This window comes from Acipenser ruthenus, chromosome 16 (assembly GCF_902713425.1).
Source record: "Acipenser ruthenus chromosome 16, fAciRut3.2 maternal haplotype, whole genome shotgun sequence".
NCBI lineage: Eukaryota > Metazoa > Chordata > Actinopteri > Acipenseriformes > Acipenseridae > Acipenser > Acipenser ruthenus.
The window spans coordinates 20,206,289-20,230,822 of NC_081204.1; the positions used below are offsets into that span (position 1 = coordinate 20,206,289).

A 24,534-nucleotide genomic window follows, 5' to 3' on the forward strand; every position below is an offset into this window, starting at 1 on the left:
GTAGGCACGGTAACTGATATCCCACTGCACCACGGTTGCTGTGGAAACACTCTCTCTTTTTTTTTTTTTTTTTTTTAAATCATGTGTCAACTACATTTGTGAAAAAATCCCCGAAAGAACCACCAGGTGGTTTCTTTCTAACTTTAAAACAATCCTGGCTGTACACCAGATGGTGTCGTTTCAAATCGTGTGGCACTGTATCATCTTTTAAACAGTAACTGAAGCCAACAATATACATTGATGGGAGAAAGAAATGGTGATAATTACATAAAACATAAATGCAACATAAAACCAACATAAGACTGAATCTTACTTTGACTAGAAAACAGAATTGATACTTTCATGGCCAAGATTTATACACGCATTATTTTGCCTGTCAGGGTCTATGTAAAAATAATCAATAATTAGTTATATTCTTGAGTAATTAATAATGCTGCACGGGTAAACTAAGGGTCATTAAACGGGAAGAAGAACTGGAAAGTTTGTATTTTTGCAAGATGGTTTGATTAAACAAAATTAATATGTATTATATTAATAGTGTACTGTACAGTATTTTAAATTGCTACAAATTAATTTTAAAAATGCAGTCCATTTGTTTATAAAGTACTCACATGATACCCCTATAGAGAGGGAGGGATTAAATACATCTAAAGCACAAATCATCTTGTTAAGGAACAATGGTATCCAGTTAATTCAAAAGCTCGCTGGCACTCTCTGCTGGAAAAATTAAGTAGTGGTTTTAAACTTCAAGCTGCACTGCACAATTACCATGGTGTACCCTGACCTGCCTCAAGGTACCGTGAGTTTCAATGGTACCGAGGACATCTTCCATGGAACCACTGTACCGGGACATCTTCCATGGAACCCACTGTACAGAGGACATCTTCCATGGAACCCACTGTACAGAGGACATCTTCCATGGAACCCACTGTCCTGGGAAATCTCCCATGGATACACTGTACCGGAACATCTTCCATGGAACCCACTGTACCAAGGACATCTTCCATGGAACCCACTGTACAGAGGACATCTTCCATGGAAACACGGTATTGAGGACATCTTCCATGAAACCCATTGTACAGAGGACATCTTCCATGAAACCCACTGTACAGAGGACATCTTCCATGAAACCCACTGTACAGAGGACATCTTCCATGAAACCCACTGTACCAAGGACATCTTCCATGGAACCCACTGTACAGAGGACATCTTCTATGGAACCCACTGTAATCTGTCATCTGAGATCTCCAACACCAACTTCATATGCCAGCTAGGTGGCAACTGGTCTGTATTTCTCACTGTGACAGAGATCGAATGATTCTTGGTGTTAGATCTCCCTCTCGACCTGTGAAGGCACAGTGTAAGAGGAACAGAGTACCCTTAATTAAATAGCACGACAATTTATTCCGTAGGGTAGGTGGAAGTCGGTCATTTAGGAAAGGGACGGAGCTATGGTATCCAAACTCAATGACCCAGACGGTAAACGGCGTGGCATCCTAGGATTGGAGGAGCGGATGCGCTCGTTAACTTAGGGGTCATGAGCGAGGGTATAAATAGGGGACATAGCGTACGTGATCTGTTCCTTGGTAAATGGTTAGAGACAACCTACAAGGAGCCTGTTACCGTACCTTAAACCGTGAGTTTGTTTGGTCTGTTAGTGTTTGTTATAACTGTCTGTTGTTTTAAACTAGACTACCGATCCAGAGCTGTAGAAGAAGCCAGCATAAACCCGGACATCACTTTCACCCCTGCATTTCACGGAGAACTGTAATACACCACTTGCACTTATTCACTATCACTAGGAACTGTGTTTGTGTTTTGTGTTTAGTGTTGGTGTGTAAAACTGGACTTTTGGTTGCGGGTCAAACCCAGGGATTTACAAATACCGAGTGATACACGCCGCTGTATCACTCCAACATTATTATTTACAGGTGTTTGCCATAAGGCTCTGGACATTGTTAATTCAATCAATAAACACCCTTTCACCTGGAAATCATTGTCTGTCTGTTTTGTATCCGCTCTGCACTGCACTCACCTGTATTCACTCACCACTTTGCCACACTGACTAATAATATTTATATGCATTGCAAGCTTTTTTCTTGCTCCTTGTTGGTGGGATTTTTAATTACAAAGAGCTGCACATTGTTTCATTTGATTTTTATTTTGTACGCTTAAGAGACAGACCATCTTTATCTAATTATTTATTTTTTGTCACAGGACTCCAATACTGAGCAAAACCATTAAAAAACGATGTATTTTGTTGGATTCATGTCTAAAGTTCACATGACATGGCACACAAGCTTCCAATGTTGTTACAAATGATTAGTACACATCTAGAGTCTGAAAAGTGGAAATAACTTTGAAACAGAATCACAGTGACAATAAGAAAAGTAGGCTATCCAGCTGCAGTAGCTTGACTCTGCTAATAAATTGAGACATCGAAACTTGTACTCTGTGTCGCTGATAGTTTCCTCCAAAATCAGTATAATCAGTTCAGAGTAAATTAAAATAAACAGACTATTACATTTATTAGAGCAATGAATAGGCAATAAACATTGTATTGTTGTAGCTTTTAGAAGGCAGCATTATAATAACATCATAATAAAGCAATCTGACGTTTAAATATAAATATAAATGATCCTTCAATGACAGCCACTATAATGGCCTTAATACAAGTTATGCTGCTCAACCTTTGTACCTTTACCACACTTTTCATCATAGTGATTTTTCTACAATGTTTTTTTTTTTGATGTGCCTGGCGAATTGTATTAAGTTTATGGGTTTTAATCTTGAAATTTTCTACTGATCGATTAATCATCTGATCTATTAATTGATTAATCGATTAATCACACCTAGTCATATGAAATTGTATTGAAAGACAATTACAAGTAGTACCAGTGGTGTAACTTTGGACAGTGTCTGTATCTGGGGCATGCATGGACATGATTCTATCTAGTGTAAGTTACATATAGTAATACAATTAAAAATAAACATTCATTTCAATTGGTACCTTTGCGGTCATGAACAGTAGGGGGTTGTACAAACCACAAATGTAATATTATTTATTTATTAGCAGACGCCCTTATCCAGGGCGACTTACAATTGTTATAAGATATCACTTTATTTTTACATACAATTACATTATTTTTTAACACATTTTATTTTTTTTACATACAATTACCCATTTATACAGTTGTTTTTTTCTACTGGAGCAATCTAGGTAAAAACTGGCTGGGTCCTCCAGCTGTTCCTGTTGCAGCTTCTGCTGCTGTTTCAGCTTCTGCTGCTGCCTGCTCTTCTTGCCCATTTCTTTAATTTCATTTTAAATTTTTTTTCTCCAAAAACAAAACAAAAAAAAACTGCACTTCCGCTCTGAGTCTCCAGGGGGCGCTATCCCACTTCTGACACCACCTGTGGCAGGATAGCTGCAGAGGGAAGACTCAGAGACAGAAAATGCAGTAAAACCAAAATATTTTAATTGACAAAACACAAATGAAAAGGCACAAGGGCAAAACAAAAGGTTTAAACATCAAACAAAGGCTTACAGACAACATCTACTCTGTCTCTTTCTTCAAACAAAACACTCCAAATCACCCTCCCCCTAACAAAGGGTTTCAGCTGTCTTTTATAGTCTGTGGCTGGAGCCCAATTAACTAATAATTAACAATTAAACACTTAAGGCTCCAGCCACATTCTCACATGTATTTTACAGGGAGGAATTTAACCCCCTCCCTGCCAATCCAAAACAAACAAGAATTCTAAGAAAAACAACAGTAAAAATAACAATAATAAACACAAATTATAGGGGCGAGCTGGCACCCCATCACAGTAATATATTAATATTTATCTCTCAACGTGAAGCGGAGACTGTCTCTATATGGGTATAAGAGACACCACACTATACCCTAGGGCAGCATTGTACCCCAGAGGAACACTTCCCCCGGTCTCTCTCAACGTGAAGCTTGGACTGTCTCTATATGGATATCAGAGACACCACACTGTACCCCGGTCTCGCTCAACATGAAGCTTTAATCATTATTGTGGGAATGCAAATTGATTTTTTTTTTTTATTATAAATTTAGTCGTTGCCAATTATTTTTATTATTTTCTCCCAATTTAGAATGGCCAATTATTTTTTAAGCTCAGCTCACTGTTACCACCCCTGCGCTGACTCGGGAGGGCGAAGACGAACACACACTGTCCTCCGAAGCGTGTGCCGTCAGCCGACCGCTTTTTTTCATACTGTGGTCTCACCCTGCAACCACCCAAGAGCTACAGCGTCGGAGGACAACACAGCTGCTCTGCTTTTGTTCCTCCTAGGGTCCTGCTTCGCCTGGGATCGCCGAAGGTCATGTTTCGCCTGGGGTCGCCGAGGGTCCTGCTTCTCCTGGGGTCGCTGCCAGTCCTGAATGGCAGCAGGAAGTACTGTGGCCGCAGCCTCACAAAGGGGAGCTGCCGGCCACGAAGAAGGGGGGGGAGGTGAGGAGACCACATCCACCACAGCCCCGACCACCACCCCTGTGCCACAGCCCGGCGCCTTGGGGTTGGATCCCTCGGCCTGGGCTCTCGGACACCCAGGCTCCATGTCTGGACCTTTGGTCGCTGGGCCTGACTCCCAGGTCGCAGCACCACCAGGCACAGGAGGTCGTCTGGTCTCCTGCTTCGCTCCCCCTGGTTGCCCAGACGTCGCTGCACTGTTGCCTGGGCTCGCACCTCTGCCTGGGGCTGCAGCCGACTGGTCGCCTGCCTGTGCTCCCGACGCCCCATCCAATGCACCTGTGTCCCCTTTCGCCAGGTCTCGGTCCCACCAAGAGGGCGCCGGGCTAATGACTGACCCTCCCTCAGCAATGGGAGAAGGAAGACCTCCCACCATGGCCGCCTCCATGGGCCACTTGCTTCCCCTCGTCCGGGACTTTGGGACAAAGGGGGGAGGTGGCCGTTGGGACCAAGTGTGCTGCGCACAAGGGTAGGGAAATGTGATGGGGTGCTAGCTCGCCCCTATAATTTGTGTTTGTTGTTTTTACTGTTGTTTTTCTTAGAATTCTTGTTTGTTTTGGATTGGCAGGGAGGGGGTTAAATTCCTCCTTGTAAAATATATGTGAGAATGTGGCTGGAGCCTTAAGTATTTAATTGTTAATTATTAGTTAATTGGGCTCCAGCCACAGACTATAAAAGACAGCTGAAACCCTTTGTTAGGGGGAGGGTGATTTGGAGTGTTTTGTTTGAAGAAAGAGACAGCGTAGATGTTGTCTGTAAGCCTTTGTTTGATGTTTAAACCTTTTGTTTTGCCCTTGTGCCTTTTCATTTGTGTTTTGTCAATTAAAATATTTTGGTTTTACTGCATTTTCTGTCTCTGAGTCTTCTCTCTGCGGCTATCCTGCCACAATTACATACTGTGCAACCAATAGTCTATTTGAAAAACGGTTTCAATTTGACTTTGTGTTTATATTGTGTTTCATGGTTCATCAACCTAGTTGTACCAGTTCAGACTTTACAGTCATTAACTGTCAGCTGATGCAACTCCCAAATTAAAGTCTTTGGGATGAGAGCTTTAACTTTATTTATCAATGGCCACATAAACCCAATTTCCAGGACTAGCTCGGTAATACCATATTTTAAAAGCATTCATGGTTACTGATGCATTGAGAATGCATCTGAACATGTTTATAAATATTTTGACGAACCCTTTTACATTATGTACAATTTGAGAAGAGTCTGCTAACATAGGGAAATTAGCTTTATGCAAATCCATCCAAAGTCAACTCCACTTGAATACTGCCTGCTATGGCAACCAAAATAGTATGTACAAATACTTCCTTCTGATAACATAATACAGGGAGACATCTTTCCACTGTACTGCACTGCCAACAAAAAGACCATAACACAGGGAGACATCTTTCCACTGTACTGCATAATTAAACCATGTTTGCATCATGTTTCAACTAGAAACATGATCATTATAGTATTTCTAAAGTTGAAGCAGTGAAACCAAAACAAGTAAACACATTCATGTTTATTATTTTCTTAGTGTTATATGTTTTTTGTTAACTAAAATTGCTAGGGTTGAGCACAAACCTGAATTGTAATTTGGATTCATAACAAACATTAGTTTGTCTATGTCATACTTATTTTAAAGTTAAACCGAGTACGAATTGAGTGCCAAATGAGTTTTAAGTGACTTTTCTTTTTAATATAGATTATCGATACCTAAAAGTTTAAGCGGCATTAACCAAGGATTCATAATAAAAAATATTAATAATAATTCTTTCATTTTCACAAGTCCCTTTTTGCTCTGCTGTTGATAGCTTCGTTTTCCTGACTTTATTCCAGGTGGGGTCCTTACAGAGTCTGTAGTACACATTGAGATACACTAGTATAGTTCTTAGCCTGGAGAAAACACAGTATATGCTTTCGCAAACAGCAGACATTTCACTTTAAGTATATTAACAGGACAGTTTTCCCACAGTAGATTCTAAAGTGGCTGACACTCTGGGAATTGTGAGAGTTATCATTATTTCAGTCAACAAACTACTTCAGCAAACACATGTAAACTGCTAATTTTTATGGTCAAGCAAGCCAGAATTCCACCTGTGATGATAGTCATGAAGTTGATTAATCTAATTAAATTCTCTGTGCTAATTATTTGATAGCTGGCAGTCCCTAGATACGTACTTTGCCTTTATAAACACAGCTGAAGCATTGCGCTGAATTACCTGTAATGTCATTGTGTGGTTGTGATGGTAAATGATCATTAAGAACACGTGTTGTGTGATAATAAAGAGATACAACAATTAAATATAATGCAAATGCGTAGGTATGAAACCTTCCTTTAAGATATGAACATTGCTGTGTAGTACTAAGTGAACTCTTGTCCCCATACACTTTCATGTTTTTGCTGCCACATGCTTTCACGAGTTTTCTTGTCTTGCAAGTGCTTTACTGAAGCTAGAGAAGTAGGGTACTGAATGTAATAAAAGGCAGGGAAATTGATTTTAAAACCTTAAGAACTACTACTTTAGCTTCAGAGGCTGCTTTCATCTCTTCACCACATTTGTATGCAGATATTAGATCCCAGCAGAGCTCTCATGCTGGACCAAATGTGCTTTTTACAAGAAATTCTGTACTCGCTCATTCCCCTAGCTACACTTTCACAAGAAATTCTGTACTCGCTCATTCCCCTAACTACACTTTCACAAGAAACGATTTACTCGCTCATTCCCCTACCTACACTTTGACAAGAAATTCTGTACTCGCTCATTCCCCTACCTACACTTTCACAAGAAATTCTGTACTCGCTCATTCCCCTACCTACACTTTCACAAGAAATTCTGTACTCGCTCATTCCCCTACCTACACTTTCACAAGAAATTCTGTACTCGCTCATTCCCCTACCTACACTTTCACAAGAAATTCTGTACTCGCTCATTCCCCTACCTACACTTTCACAAGAAATTCTGTACTCGCTCATTCCCCTAGCTACACTTTCACAAGAAATTCTGTACTCGCTCATTCCCCTACCTACACTTTCACAAGAAATTCTGTACTCGCTCATTCCCCTAGCTACACTTTCACAAGAAATTCTGTACTCGCTCATTCCCCTACCTACACTTTCACAAGAAACGATTTACTCGCTCATTCCCCTACCTACACTTTCACAAGAAATTCTGTACTCGCTCATTCCTCTACCTACACTTTCACAAGAAATTCTATACTCGCTCATTCCCCTACCTACACTTTCACAAGAAATTCTGTACTCGCTCATTCCCCTACCTACACTTTCACAAGAAATTCTGTACTCGCTCATTCCCCTACCTACACTTTCACAAGAAATTCTGTACTCGCTCATTCCCCTACCTACACTTTCACAAGAAATTCTGTACTCGCTCATTCCCCTACCTACACTTTCACAAGAAATTCTGTACTCGCTCATTCCCCTACCTACACTTTCACAAGAAATTCTGTACTCGCTCATTCCCCTACCTACACTTTCACAAGAAATTCTATACTCGCTCATTCCCCTACCTACACTTTCACAAGAAATTCTATACTCGCTCATTCCCCTACCTACACTTTCACAAGAAATTCTATACTCGCTCATTCCCCTACCTACACTTTCACAAGAAATTCTGTACTCGCTCATTCCCCTACCTACACTTTCACAAGAAATTCTGTACTCGCTCATTCCCCTACCTACACTTTCACAAGAAATTCTGTACTCGCTCATTCCCCTACCTACACTTTCACAAGAAACAATTTACTCGCTCATTCCCCTACCCCACACATTCAGTGAGGCTGGGTGGCACAGCATGTGTTTTATTGAGTTAGTGCTTAATGATGACATTATCCGTTGCTGCATGGGGCTCTAGCTTTTGTCTGCTCTCCCCAGAAAACGATCCTGAATATATAATCCCTAAGTTCAATAATTCTCTGCACTGTGCACTACAGAATGTTAGGTCACGGATGTAACCCTGGTTCCCTGAAAAGAAAAGACGACCACCAAACAAAACTTTTGGGATATGCCTGCCACAGGTCAGGTATTTACTGTGCATTTTATGTCAGAGTTTCCGATAGGCCCCTCCGGGGAGTGACGTCCTCGGTCCCGCCTACCGATGGAATAAGTAGTAACTCCGCGGAGCTCACACCAGTGCTGCGATGGTAGAATCCACCGGTGGGAATCCTGCTAAGCCCAACACCTCCGCGCCTTCCAAGGAAGCGAGCGGGGCTGCATGTCTTGAGACACTTGATGCTGAGGCTGGTCCAAGAGGACCGTACTTCTTCCACAAAGTCTGGGAAAACTGGGAAGGGCTGAAAACAGAGCAGCGCTGTTCAGACACTGCCGTCCAGGGAACCTGGAGGAATCTGGAGGCTCGCTCCATAAGTGCCCGAACTGAGATTGAGGGAGGGGTAACATCAGCCTCTGAGGTGACCTCTGAGCTGGGGCCCATCCATGAGTCAGTTCTTGGACCTCTCTCTCTTCCTGTGGGAAGGAGTCACCATCCCAGGAAGCGGCTGCGAGGCCGACTGGTTGAAGCCTGCGCACAGGTTATGCTCTGTGAAGGGCTTGAAGGCAGATGGAGGAGGGGGGAAGTCAGGCCTCCCAACGCTGCAGAGGGCTCAGTTGAGCTGGGTGAGACAGTCACACCTGTGTACTCTGCCAGCCGCCTACGCAGGGTCCGAGGGCACAGATGCAGGGAGTGTCTAAGTACCGCAGGCGTCAAGCACCAAGGCTCTGAGGCATCGAGGGCACCGCGGGAAATGAGGGCACTGATGCAGGGAGCGTCTAAGTACCATGGGCATCCAGCTGTAAGCAGTAATAAGAAAAACACAGGTACACACACACAGTAGTACAATTAAAGAGAAAAACAGTCACCACGCAAGGCGGGCTGAGACAAGTAGAGCTGGATCCCAGTGGAGGAATCGCAGGTTTTTTTTTTTTTTAAACGGCAAGGCAGTACAAGAAAAAATTCACACACACAACAAGGAGCTGTGGAGGTAGAAAAGTCACCGCGTGAAGTAGCAGGGAAATCAGATTATTTTTTTTAAGCTACAAATAGCAGAGGAAAAAACACAAGACAGCAAGCGCTGTAAGGTTAGAAAAGCAGACTACAACCGCAAGCGATGTAGCTGTTGAAACAAGAAATAAGAAATAAAATGTGGCGTAGTTGCGTGCCGTTTACTCAGTCTTCACAAGCCGACTTCCAGCAATAATTGCAGGCAATAAATTGCAGGGGAACTCCAGAAAACTCGAGTGAGAGCTCTTTTAACAGACTCAGTCACAGCAACTGGACAGGTTAGTTATACCTACCTTCACTTACCTGATGTGAGGAGCAAAAGAGGAAGTGATCTCCGCAGAGTGACTACTTATTCCCTCGGTAGGCGGGACTGAGGACGTCACTCCCCGGAGGGACCTATCGGCAGCTCTGCCATAAAATGCTCAGTAAATAATTGACCTGTGGCAGGCATATCCCAAAAGTATTGGTTGGTGGTCATCTTCGAATTGAAAGGGAACTGTGCCAGGTACACTACCCACTGATTTGACAATCCTACCCAGTTTGTGAAATGCAGAAATGTGGGAAACGGGTCACAAGTATACGAAAATGTTACAACTCTGTAGCCATATTACCAGTATTAATATAAACTGTAGCCATATTACCAGCATTAATATAAACTGTAGCCATATTACCAGCATTAATATAAACTGTAGCTATATTACCAGCATTAATATAAACTGTAGCCATATTACCAGCATTAATATAAACTGTAGTCATATTACCAGCATTAATATAAACTGTAGCCATATTACCAGTATTAATATAAACTGTAGCCATATTACCAGCATTAATATAAACTGTAGCCATATTACCAGTATTAATATAAACTGTAGCCATATTACCAGTATTAATATAGGCAAATAGTAATGACAGACCACCTATAAATTCTGATAAAACTGTAATTCCATTTTCAAATGCTTAGTGATTTAATAATTATTTTATGGATTGCTTTCTGGTAGAGAAGAGATAAGAGTACAGTACATATAACAAAGGCATAAGAAACAATTCTTTTTAAAATGTATTGCAACATTTTAAACAATTCTTTTGAAAATGTATTGCAACATTTTAAACAATTCTTTTTAAAATGTATTGCAACATTTTAAACAATTCTTTTTAAATGTATTGCAACATTTTAAACAATTCTTTTTAAAATGTATTGCAACATTTTAAACAATTCTTTTTAAATGTATTGCAACATTTTGAACAATTATTTTTTAAATGTATTGCAACATTTTAAACAATTCATTTTTAAATGTATTGTGACATTTTAAACAATTATTTTTAAATATAGTGCAACACAGCTAACCTCTGCACTAAACAAACTGACTTGCAATGTGAGAGACATAAAACTTTATGAATGGTTTATGAAAGGTTTCAGAGGTGGTGGTATAAGACCCAGCACTGTTTCGATCAATTGAAAATACCTCAAGTAATTTTTTTTAAATTAAACCAAACTTTTATTTAATTCTCAAAATAAATCTGTCTAGGACCATCTGTCTAGGCTGGACCTCTGCTTGAAGAAATACTATACATTTCTGCACAGCAAATCCTGTTATATGCAGGGCTGCCACCTGTCCTTGTTTTCACTGGATCGTGGAAAGTGTCCTGAGATATGCAGTACTGTACGCTAGCACAACTTAGATAAGATACACTATCACTGCAATAGCCGCACAATGTTAGATGGTTGTCAATATTGCAGTCGAAATATTACCAATGTTACTAATTGGATGACTAGACGATCTCCAGAGAGTTTAAACATTCCACAACCCCCCTTCCATTCACGCATTCTGGTTTTTGTACCATGAGAGGGACATGTACTGTATTGTACCTTTACTTTCTAATCAATGAAATATTCATTATTGCAGTAATTAAATTAGCAAATCAATACAGGGAAAATACATGGATAGCATATCAATGTTTGCTTTATGAATAACTATTGAAAAGAATTTGACCCGAAAAGCTTGTGGAGAAGATGTTCTTATGTGTGTGTGTGTTTGAGGCATAGGGAAATGAATGACAAATCCCAGTACGTTTCCCAAATTCAAGCTGAACTGACGCAGGCGACAGCTGCAGATTGCATGTGCGTATGCTCATGTTGGGAGCCCCCTTGGGTTTGACTTCATAAACCACCACTCACAGTTGGTGGCTAAAATGTATTCACTTTCTGTCTCTGTGAAATTCTATTTCCATGTAAGTTGAAAGAAACACTTGGCAGACTTTTCACTCGTATTATTCAAAGCTGTCATCACAAGGCCTGTGTTGTGAATCAGTTGCACCCTCTGTATAAAATTCAAAAGGATGTGCAGTAGCTTCATATGTTATGTGAATTGCTTGTCCTTACTTCTCTCTGTGTTTGCAGTCACTCTGAGTGCTTCTGGGTTCTGTTGCTCCAATATTGAGTTCTTATCCTTTACTCCAAATCTGCCTTTATCTGGATTTCAGCTGCTTTGAGCTTGAGATTTGAGTATCCCAGGCACAGTGACTGAACAGCCTTTCTTATCCCATTCAATTCATGTGACAAGGGCCCTTTGAACTCTACCAGCCATACCTCTTCCCTGTATAGAGTAAGTTAGGTGGCTGAAAGGAATGAGGAGGTCCATTGGGTCTCCTGATTCTCCAGACATGTTCAAAGCCAGATAACGATTTAGAGAAAATCTATAATACCTCAATATCTGAGCAATCCAGAAGCTCTCCGAATGATTGCAAACCTCATACAGTAATAAAGGAAGCAATCTGAATTTAATTTGAAGGTCCTTGCTCTTTAACCTCATTGATCAGCTCAGTCAGTCAGCTTCTGAGCAGAGCGGTCATTATCATTCTAGAGATGCCCTTTAAAATCTGGCAGGACTTTACAACCTTCAAAATCACTTGAAACATAAATACATTTCAAGCAGCCTGAGCAATCCTGTCCAAATACACAGCATATCCACTCTGTTTATAATGGCACGGATGTCCTCTGTACCTGGAGATGATGGACCTTGTCTTTCTTGAGGTGCACTTGACTCCAGACACTTAAATGATGCTGCAGTCAATTATCTAGCAGGAATGTACTGCTGCGTTAGAAACTAATGCTTAATCTGAGAACTTAAAATAATAACTAGGGGTGTGTATCTTCGGGTTCACAACGATACAATATATACCTCGATACATGGGTTATCTATTAACAAAATGTTACTATTATTTAATCTTCATTAACAGTAAATATATTAACGAATGTGACACATAAATGCAAATAATTGTTTACATTTGAAAAAGGATTCAACATGCTGATTCTAAACCAAGAGTGATACACCCACAAAATCAAAACATTTACCAAACAAATCTTTCAATGTTGCTAATAAGGGAATCAAAGTAAAAAGTGTACAATTTAAAGCTGCAGTAAACAATTACTTTGATTTTATTTTTTAAAAGTCCCATAGTTTGGCTTCTGTGTACTCTATCCAAACTGCTGGGGGCTTGTTTACATTCTTCAGTGTTATCTGTAGGGACATCACATAAGACCCTTTAAATTCTAAGACATGCATTGTTCACTTTTCTTTAAAAACACTAACTGGTCAACGGGTTTCCCAATCCTGATCCTGGGGGACCCCTGTGTCTGCTGGTTTTCATTCCAACTGAGTTTTCAATTACTTAATCAAACCCTTAATTGAAGTAATAATGTGCTTAATTAGACCTTTTTAATTTTTCTCAGCTTAAAAAGTTGCCAATTTTCAAGTTAAAATGGTATAGTTAACTTGAACTCTCCAAAAATTGTTCAAAAATTGAAAACAATTAAAAAAAAGTCTAATTAAGCTAATGAATAGTTCACTTAAGGGTTCAATTAAGTAATTAAGAACTCAGTTGGAACTCAGTTGTGTTTTTTTCTTTTTTTCTTTGACCTCACACATTATTACTTAAATACCAGCTGTGTTCCAGAACTGTTAATTATGAATTAAAGTAATGGAATACTTAATTACTCTCTAAATGCCATTCATTAGCCGGAGTGTTGTTTACTGGAGCTCACAGGAACAGAGATAAAGTGTGAAATGTTTCATGTAGATTGAATTCATGTCCAAACTACAGACCATATACTGTATAGGAAGCAGTGGTGTGCCGTGACAAAATGGACTGGGGTAGCAGAATGGTCGCAACCCTCCCCCGCTACCTGTAAGCCACAGATACCTTTCATAATTTGAATTCTGAAAGTGCCGAGTACATCCTTTCCCTTCCTGTGTCAGCTCAGGGATCTGTGGTGTATATCTCCCTTTTTTAACAATCTTCAATTTTTCAGAGAAAGTTTTCCTTGAAAAAGGATTTGTAACCAAATCGACTATGAAGTCTCCATTTTCTCACTTTTTTTTATATTTTAGTGTAAAATAAAATTTGAAATAATTAGATGTTGTAAAGGTATTTGTATTTATCAATGTATATTTATAAGCAATATCCTGTGAAATCCAGCTATCCTAACTGCAGTGCTAACCAAGCCAACCAATTCATGTTTTGGGGTTGCTCACTAATGATTGGTCAGCTGTCAGAGCTTTGACTTTCCCACTGGTTGCTAAAGCAGGGCCTTCAAGTGAGGCAGAGAATACCCTGGGAGATTTATGGCCCGCCTCTGCTCACTCCTGATTGGTCACCTGTCTGAAGAAAAAGGACATTCTTCGACTCGCCTATTGGTTAAACTCACTCAAGACCTTCAACTGAAACGGAGAATACCCTCAACTGTTTTTTTTTTTCTAGCGCCTGGTCGTTGTTTTAGACTTATGCAAGGGAAATGCAGATCTCTTATTGGCTGATCACATCCCCTTCAGGAAACCCCTAGACTCTTAAAAAAAACCTCTAGTAAACCCTGTAAGTCATCTTTGATAAAGGCGTCAGACAAATGAACAAATGATTATTAGAGTAGTAGTTTCATAGTATAAGTAAGCACACTGTACGCAAGTGAGTGAGGCAACATAATGTCATTTGACTGATGGTTTACTTGGCACTGTCTGGTCAGCAGAGAATACCTTCAAGGTCCTGACAGCACGCCACTGATAGGAAGGAGCTCAATGAAACTGAACCAGCTTTCAGAAATTCTGAGAAACAGTAGAGCTGGCATTGAAAGGGTTCTTCAATAAAGACAATCCAAGTACTTTTCTACAGCTCCTGTAATCAGCAAATGGAGGCAGCAACACGATTAAAGGTAGCATACTGTAAATACGATGTACAAAAAGAAACAATTCTCTTACCTACGTGTCATTAATCTTATTTGGTTTCCAAATCTTGTGTTGTTTCCGTTTTTCATTACATCCTTGAGCTCAGCAAGTTGCTCCCAGTTGAGAAGAAAGGTCATGTGATTATTGGCCTCACCTTCTACCCATTGTGATTCGCTGGTTGAGGTTAGTGCTGCTGCTAATGAGATGCAATGAATGTTTAAAATCATGTTGAGAGGATGCAATGATAAATGCATGAAGATTACCTTTACTGAGGACTGAAGAGACCTTGTTCAGTGACTGTTAACAGATTCGGAAGCCAGTTACATAATTCCACCTATGTCTTCTGCAGAAAATATAGCTCCTAGTGACAGAGTCAACTTAAAGAAACTCTCTCCAATAGAGTGTTCAGTTTATTTTTATCTTTTTCATGGCATTCTAGGTGACAGACTTTAAAAAAAAAAAAACCTTTTTAGGAAAACCATCTTTGGAACCAAAATGGAGCAGACATAATAATAATAATAGTCAGAGTTGGGGTAACTCGTCACTTAAATAACATGTTACTGTAATAATATTACTTTAGTCAATAATGAGGTAATATAGCGCGTTCATTTTTTGATGGGAGTAATAATATTACAGTTTCAAAAACATAAACAAGCATGTCTTGTTACCTTTTCTCTTTTGTACACCTACATTGGTGATGTCACAAGTGACCCTCAAACCCCTTCTCTCTGTATGGTATTGGTTCCTTTTGAATGGAAGACCTATGCAGTGTGACAGAGTGCTTGTTTGTCAACTTGAAATACACCAGACTGTATGCAGTTTCACTGTTAGCCACCAGGCTAACTGTTTATTATATTTAGAGGTGAGTCTTGTTCAAATTCTGTCACACACACACACACACACACACACACACACACACACACAATGTCTCCACCGGGTGTTTTTCGATTTCAGTCTCACTGGTTATTAAAGTCCTCTTTATAGTGACCTCTAGAGGTGAGTGGTGGAACAGTGGGGTCCTCCTGAAGGTCCCAGTGAAGCTATTCCAGAGTGCCACAAGGTGGCAGTGAAGGCTCCCAGTAACAACCAAAGGTAAGTAATTTGATTCCGTTTGTTGTCCAGTGGCCCCTTGGTTTCCCTGGTGTCTTGTTGTTTCCTTCCACAGATACCACCCCTCGGTTCCAGTGAGAATAAAAGTCACTGACTTGTCCTTGTGTGTTGTCTCTCTTTGCCCAAAACTTCAACACCTGAAGATACACACCCCTTGGTTCCCTGTAGACCATCACTTGGACTCTTCTTTTAGTTATTTCTCTTTTAGTTATTTTTAGTTATTTTTAGTTAGCTCGACGGACTCGCTAACTGCAAACACAAAATACAAACTAAACAAACTTGTTGTTTAAATCTGGCTTTCTCAGCACATGCTCTCCACAGATGATCCTTCCTGGTTACTTCCCCCTTCCTGTGTTATTATTTTATTATTATTTATTTCTTAGCAGACGCCCTTATCCAGGGCGACTTACAATTGTTACAAGATAACACATTATTTTTGCATACAATTACCCATTTATACAGTTGGGTTTTTTACTGGAGCAATCTAGGTAAAGTACCTTGCTCAAGGGTACAACAGCAGTGTCCCCGACCGGGGATTGAACCCATGACCCTCCGGTCAAGAGTCCAGAGCCACTACTCCACACTGCTGCCCTACAGCTTGAGTGTCATGACAGCTTCCTTTTGACTCTCTAAGAGGTGGAACTTGAGAGACTATCTCAGAAGCTTTTAGAAGCCACTCAATGCCTGTCTCTCCAAGACTAACCGCCAAATTAACAACAAAAAACTTTAAAATCCCAAATATCATGACCAAGCCTATAGAAATGTTTCTAAACCGGAGGTTTCAGCCCCAACCTCCTATAATTTATATAGCGGAGGTGTGTGTTGTAACCATATTGCTTTATATATTATTAAGGCCATTAGTTTGTAAAGACCCCAGACTGCCTGGACTGTCTATGAACTAGGATTCCAAGTAGATCTGTGATCACTCGAAACATTTAAGCATTAATAAGCCGAAGGAGTAAATATATATCTGATATATAACTTTGAATACCTGAGTCTGTCTGCTTATTCTTGATTAAATTTGTAAGCCAGTACACATACAACACACTGTAGGAGTTTATTCAGTCTTATTTGCCCTCCTGTTTGCCTCCCCTTATTCTACTAGAGAATTAAAGAAGTGCACGAATGTGATAGTGGTATTTATTTATTTTTAAGCCAAAGTACATTTCAGTTCAGTTGTAACCTGTTCTGTATTGTATTTTCAGTCCGCACGACACGCCGTCGAACCGGAAACAATAACAACACGTCTTATGGCAGTCCCTAAAGACGTAACTACCTTGAACACATAGAAACCCTGAACACAACAGCTTTTATTGCATGCGTGCACAGTCAGGATTAACTGGCTTGAGTACAGAGCTTAATAAAGTCATAACAGAGATCCCAACAGGTACATAAACAGCTTTTTCTTCAGTAACCTAAGCTCCTTTGATGCGATACAACACACACTATTATAAACAAAACGTTTAAAATAGTTTGACTGAATGTATGCTTTAAAGAACTCAAATTTCATGCATACGAAAAAATATACAGTATAACTGATGCACAGATGTATAATATGTATCTATAAAATAGTGTCTATTAGATGACGCTAATTTAGTAATACAATGTTTAATATGCATTGTCATTTTTTTCTAACTGGTTAAGATGATGGATTCAAGCACTGTTTTATTTTACTTTCAAAGTCTAGTAAAAACATTTAAAGAGCAAGTAGCTTGAAATGTCATTCTAACAGATTTTTATTGTATTTTATGTTTGCCTTACTTTTTTATAGTGGTTCTGGGTTCTGTTGCGCCAATATATATGTTAGGGTTCTCAATCAATTAATATTTTTGATTGGTTAATTTATGGGCATTAGTTGATTAATCCGTAGATGAATCTGTGCACATTTATAATAGTAACAATCTTATAGCGGCAGTCCTGCATAGTAATGCTACAAAATCAATAGGATCTAAAATAAATAAATAAATAAATAAGCCCAATAGGAATTTGGTCTTTTTAAAAGCATTTTTATTATTATTTTTATTTTAGTAAATGTAACACATTTTCACAGAACAACCGTTCTTTCGGGCCACTGTCAGTCACATACCTCAAAACACAAGACATCTGAGCTGCGTTTCCACTGTCGGTTGTTTAATCTACCATTATAGCCACGTACTTGGCTTCCTGTACTTCTGCATCTAGCAGAACCTGAGGCACTGAAGAGATTAAGCCGTTCTGAATCTTGTTAGAGGTACCTGAAAATACTGTGGTTATTGACAAGTGATTGCTTAACATGTTGTCGTAGTCAGAAATCAGAGAAAGTAATTCCACATAATTACCTCTGTTTGAGGAACTGGTGCCTTCATTGTGCCCTCTGCACGCCAGTTCTTGCTTGCCAAGGTAAACAACAGAATGAATCAAGCGTTTACAATTCACAATTTTTTCTTGCTTGCACATTGTGATGTATTGTATCCCTACACTTCTGCTCATCCAATTGGTCATCAATCCGGGTTTGTCCAAAAGTTTTGAGTGTAACAGTGGTTTGCAAGTGACTTTGGGAACGCTCATGTTGTGCTGTCTTCGACAGGCATCCTAGATTGCTGTAGCCAGTGCTGTTCCATATCGCCTTTTTCTGTACTGAACAAAAGACAGTTCCAGCAGTATACTTTTTTTAATTGACAGCTACCGGTAAGCCACGGATACCTTTCATAATTTGAATTTTGGAAATGGTGAGTATGTAGTAATGGCTTTCTGCATAAGGTATTAATCATGTAACAGATTATTGATGAATATGTTTTTTTCATTATGTTTAGATAGTTCTTTAATATGCTTTTATATTAAGTTTCTATATAGTATTGTGTAAGTTTCGAGTTCTTTCATTTCCCATCGGCAAAACCAGCTACATGCAGTTTTGCATAGCCTAACACAACTCAAAGTCACAGATAGGTGTCTGAACTAAACGCCGAAAGGCAGGAGACTAGCAGAGATAGTGTGAGATGGGGGAGGGGAACTGAAAGACAAGATGGATGCGCCCTACTATGTACAACGTGGTATGCAACGTCATGGACAGAGCACAACCCCCCTGCCTTTCCCCCGCAGAGGGAGTGTGCAATGATAGAGTGGAAACCCCTATCACTGGAGAGAAGACAGACACATGGGAGAGGAATTACCAGTTGCTTACGAAGGTATAAAGTGTGTTAGTCTTTTCATCTCTTTTGAACTGACTCCGTAGATATCTGTGTTTTCTGATACAAACATATGCACGCTGTACTGAGGCCTGATCCGAAGTCAGTTTGTAACTTGTGCTTATATGATTGTATTGACGGTAAGGAGATAAGGTATTGCACGCAGGCAATAAAAATGTGCATTATAAATATCATATGGGAGATACTGAAATTGAAGAAGGAATCTATGAAAAAGACCTAGGCGTTTATGTTGACTCAGAAATGTCTTCATCTAGACAATGTGAGGAAGCTATAAAAAAAGGCCAACAAGATGCTCGTGAAAAGTGTTGAATTTAAATCAAGGGAAGTAATGTTAAAACTGTACAATGCATTAGTAAGACCTCATCTAGAATACTGTGTTCAGTTCAGGTCACCTTGCTACAAAAAGGATATTGCTACTTTAAAAAGAGTGCAAAGAAGAGCGACCAGAATTATTCTGTGTTTAAAAGGCATGTCATATGCAGACAGGCTAAAAGAATTGAATCTATTCAGTCTTGAACAAAGTATTCAAAATTCTAAAAGATATTGACAATGTCGACCCAGGGGACTTTTTCAACCTGAAAAAAAAAAGCCAGGGGTCACAAATGGAGATTAGATAAAGGGGCATTCAGAACAGAAAAAAGGAGGCACTTTTATACACAGAGAGGGTCTGGAACCATCTCCCCAGTAATGTTGTTGAAGCTGACACCCTGGGATCCTTCAAGAAGCTGCTTGATGAGATTCTGGGATCAATAAGCTACTAACAACCAAACGAGCAAGATGGGCTGAATGGCCTCCTCTCGTTTGTAAGCTTTCTTATGTTCTTATGTATACCTTTCTTGTATATAAAGTGTTTCTGAATCAAAAAACATTTGTCAGCTTATTTTTCTTCTACAGAAATGGTGCCGTAACCCGGGACTCCTGAGAAACGATCCTTTACGATGTTTCACAATGTGTGGTTTCAGAGATTCATCAGCTCCGTAATTGTGATCCTCATCGGGTGAGTCAATTTCTGAACTACCACACATAAGTGACAGGGAAGTGGAAAGGCAAATAATTTAGTGAGTCGAGTGTACCTGGGGCAAAATATCCAGCATGGAGATCCCACTGTAGGGAAAGAAAGTCAAATAGTGATTTTCTGAGTGTAAGGGAACTCCAGGAGTCCACGAACAAAAACAAATATTAGAACTGAACCAGTGGAAAATAGTGACAAATTGTAAATCCTGGTGTGGAGCCAGGTGACGTCAAAATCTCGACCATAAGTGCCGCTGAGGGAGTTACGCATTAAAATCCTGGTACGTGCTATAGGCAGACCAGGTAAGCTTTTGCAATTCAAACACATTCCCTGACTAAATTTTCTAAGATAAGCCTTTGTCACTGAGAGACCCTCTTGTGGCACTTAAGAGCACTTAACAAGGAAAAACAGTCAAATGAAAATGGCCAATGATATATCATATGTACAACAAGCACTAATCAAAGTGAATCAAACACTAAAAGAAATGAGAAAGAAAGGATTTTACCCATTTGAGTGTAAAACCGAACAGGAATTAAACACATGGTGGAAGGAATCTGGCAGTAAAATTAAAAATGACAAAACAGAATAGATAAGAGCTATAAGATTTCCAAAGTACAGAATAATGTAATTTTAAAATAAAATAAAGTCATTTTAAGAAGCTGTTTATTAATGATTGTTTGGGTTAGACTGGTTTTGCTTAAGCTAGGAGATAAAGCAACATCTTCGGAAAAAAATAGGTAATTTTGAGAATTTTATTAATGATTATTTAGTTCATGCCTGAGCTGAGCAGGGAGATAACATTTTCTTTAAATGGAAAACAAATTTTTAAAAAAAGCACCAAACTGCCTTTATGTTGAAGTACGTCGTTTTGTGTGTTTGCGTGCATGTGTGTGCGGGAATGCGTAAACTGTGTTTATGAATTAGCAGAGCGTTTGGCAGCTATTAGACTCTGAGATAGAGACAGAATCTGTTTACAGTTTGAGAATGGAAGCCAGTTTCAGTTTAGGAATAAAAAAATAAAAAAAAACATTGAACGATACTCAGCTTATCAGCCATTTATTACTGACGCTGCAAAGATGGCACTAAAGTATATTGCAGAGAGTTGAATTTGAGTACTGTCTGGTTTCACAAACGATAATTTAAAAGAATTTGAATAACATGTTTAACATATGTTATAAGCTACGGCAAAATATGAAGAAAAAAAGAGCCATTGTCTGTTATAGGTGCGATTCTTAGCTGAATTCTGTTTTACAGACAGAAAAGGGTGGCACCAGCAGCAAGCGCTGGCTGCAGGAAAAAAAAAAAAAAATGAGTGAGTGTGGTTTTAAAACTGCTAATGCTAATGGATAACTTAGAGAGGAAACCCATTCTTGGAGATTGTTAAATCTGTCACAAACTAAATTACCGGGAGTATTTTTATTAAATATTCTCGTGATTACACATAGTTGTTAAACTCTACGTACAAGTATTATTGTGTTGTGGCAATATTGTAAGCCAGACATGCAAATAACATTAATAAGGTTTTGGTGTACTGTTCGTAAAATCAGTTAAACCTTTTATTTTATGAATTTTATTATTTTAACAGTTCAAGTAAAATTAAAATTTAAACCCGAAACTATCTTTCTTTTATTTGTATGAAATAAACGGAGCAGTACTGATTATGGAAAGTTTTAGAAACGTTTTATTTTTCAATAAATTAACAGATTAATATGTAAACTTTTGAAAATGCATGGAGTGGTATTAATCATACTAACACGTTTTTAAAAAGGGTTTTTGAACTTGATTTAAAAAAAACAGAAAACATTATATTTGCTACATGCAGATAATGGATAGACTGAAAAGTGGATTTAAATGGGCAGTGATAGAGTAATTACTGTAACAATTGGTGGATATGTGCTTAAATTAACCCCTCTCCTGTGAAACACAAAGCAAAACTGTGAGGGGTCTGTTTTACAGACGGCCCTGGATTAATATTCAGATTGATTATGTAAGGTTACTGCCAATGTGCTCAAGGGAGGTTATAGGTGTGTGTTGATGGTGCTGGATATGTTTTGTTTTTCTGATAATGAAGTATTAGAAATGAATTATTGTAAATCCAACAACAACTGCACATTTTCAGATCTTAGGAGTGACAGAACAAGCTACATGAACTTTTAAGATTGCATTAAAAAGAGGTAGAATGTTTTAAAAAAAAGGAAATAATTGGCCTCAAACCATTCCAATAATGTTGGCCAAAATACAGGCCAAACCCTCCAGATAAACAGGGATCAGCCCACATGAAATGATGACAGGAAGAATAACGACGCTACCAATAGATCCTTATCCAATTGACCTGGTAGGAGCTCAAATAAAACAAAGCCAAACTGAGTACTTGACATAGGTGCAGAACAGATTAGCACAGCTCAAAATCAAAGCTGGTATTAATAATATAAACTGAAAATGACCGCAAATATGCAACAATTAAAGAATCTGAAATTAACGTAGGAAATAGCATAATGACCTGGATAGTTATACCAAAGAGACCCCTCACCCCAAAATGGCACGGTCCATACACGGTAATTGACAAGGTCAATGTGTATGTGGTAGTAATTATCAGGAAAAAATTAATAAAATGGTTTCACAAGTGAAAGTTAAAAAAACTGCATAACAGTATATACTACACTCAATCTCTCTCGCTCCACAGAATAACGGAAGCCAGATGGGACCCTCCTACGACCATACTGGCAAAAGGACGGTAAAGTGTTTGGCTCTGATAAGATGTGGAAACTTCCCAATCAAAATAGAAGGCTCAAAATTCGGAAAATTTAACTTTACGGTGCCCCCGGCCAAAAGGCTTTGAACTTACATCCTGCGGCTGGTGTCGTGGAGACCCATATGAAAACCTGAGCACATCTTTCAATACAGAAAAGGAGAACAAGAGAATAATAAGAATCACCTTATACTAGATGAATCAAGCATGAACTTTGACCATAGAGACTGTGCCTCCACAATTGTAAACAATGACACTCAACAGTATACCCAACAATGCTTGGAGTTAGAGGTAGGACTATGGTCCAATAATGATGCTCTAAACAGTACAGTATGGTCAGAACAGTATGAAGGAACATATGAGGAGGTACAATGCCAGCCACCAAAAGAATGGTTGGATAAAAAATGCACCCCCTACCAAAGAAAGACATCATTATTGGTCCAGAATGTAAAACTGTTTTGAATAATGTAAATATGGCATTAACACGTGTTAATCTTACTGTTGTGTTTGATCAGCATTGCAAGCCCCATACCAATATCAGGCAGTGGTTACAAAGAAAGGTTACTGGTATGGTGCACAAAGCATGCTGTATGAAACCAATACACATGTGGTATGGCAATGTCTTGCAGTCACCCCAATTAATACAAACATAACCACTCACCTATTATCTGAAATGTTTGATATTGGTAAAGGGAATTGCATACAACAGACCCCACGTTTAAGCTAAGAAGTTTGTATAAATGACATTGCAAGCATCTGAAATGTTTGCAGTTAATTATTAACTGTCGATATCATTTGATGGACTTAATCCAATGCCCCCCCCCCCCCCCCCCGAGCCAAAGACAAGTGAGAGATCCAAAGAGGCTCACTGCCAATATATGTGTGTATATATATATATATATATATATATATATATATATATATATATATATATATATATATATATATATATATATATATATAAATCACATCTTGAAACTTTGAATGCTATGAAAATAGTCTAATATTATACACTATATACATATCCATTAAGTGAAAAAAGAAGTGATATCTGAAACAAAAATCTACATTGGAAATGTGGAAAAATGCTAAGTTATCAAAAGTGCCCAGCCATTTAAAGTGGAGCTATCAAAAACACAAGCCAAGTTGCAAGAAAAAATTGGGGCAACCTTGGTCAGCACCCCACAAATAGGCACAACTGTCAAAGCGGTGGGGGTCAAGGTTGCCCCAATTGTTTCTACGAACTTAGCTTGTGTTTTTCAGGCACAATGAAAGCGGATCGACCTTGCATCAAAAACACAAGCCAAGTTAGAAGAAACAATTGGGGTTTTTGAGGTGTTTTTGATATCTCCACTTTAAATGGTTGGGCACTTTTGATAACTTGGCACTTTTTCACATTTCCAATGTGTTTTTGTTTCAGATAACATACACCCTGCACCATTCAGAATCATTGCATGCTTGTGACAAGTGATTGCATTACACAATGTACCACTGTCCTGTTTTCAGATAATGTTGGCTGTTTGATTCTAATTTAATTAGTTTCAGTTCCTGAATCTGCTTGTCAAGCCAGATGAAGAGTATTCTCTTAAACATCCCTTGTGTATCATTTTGAGGTGATTTGAATCTGTTGATACGTCTATCATCTTTATATGGTATTACTGATTACAGCTTCAAAACATTAATTGATAGTTAAATACGAATGCAGTCTCTCCCCCCCCATGCCTGTGTATATTAAATGACATTTTCATCT

The 24,534-nt window shown here is 39.0% G+C and overlaps 1 protein-coding gene across 1 annotated transcript in view; it reads right to left on the reverse strand.

Annotated features, from left to right (window-relative positions):
* The window catches only part of LOC117412616 (5-hydroxytryptamine receptor 2A-like), a 192,231-nt gene that overhangs the window by 89,487 nt on the left and 78,210 nt on the right, over window positions 1–24,534 (reverse strand). The gene's annotated exons all lie outside the window — the stretch shown is intronic.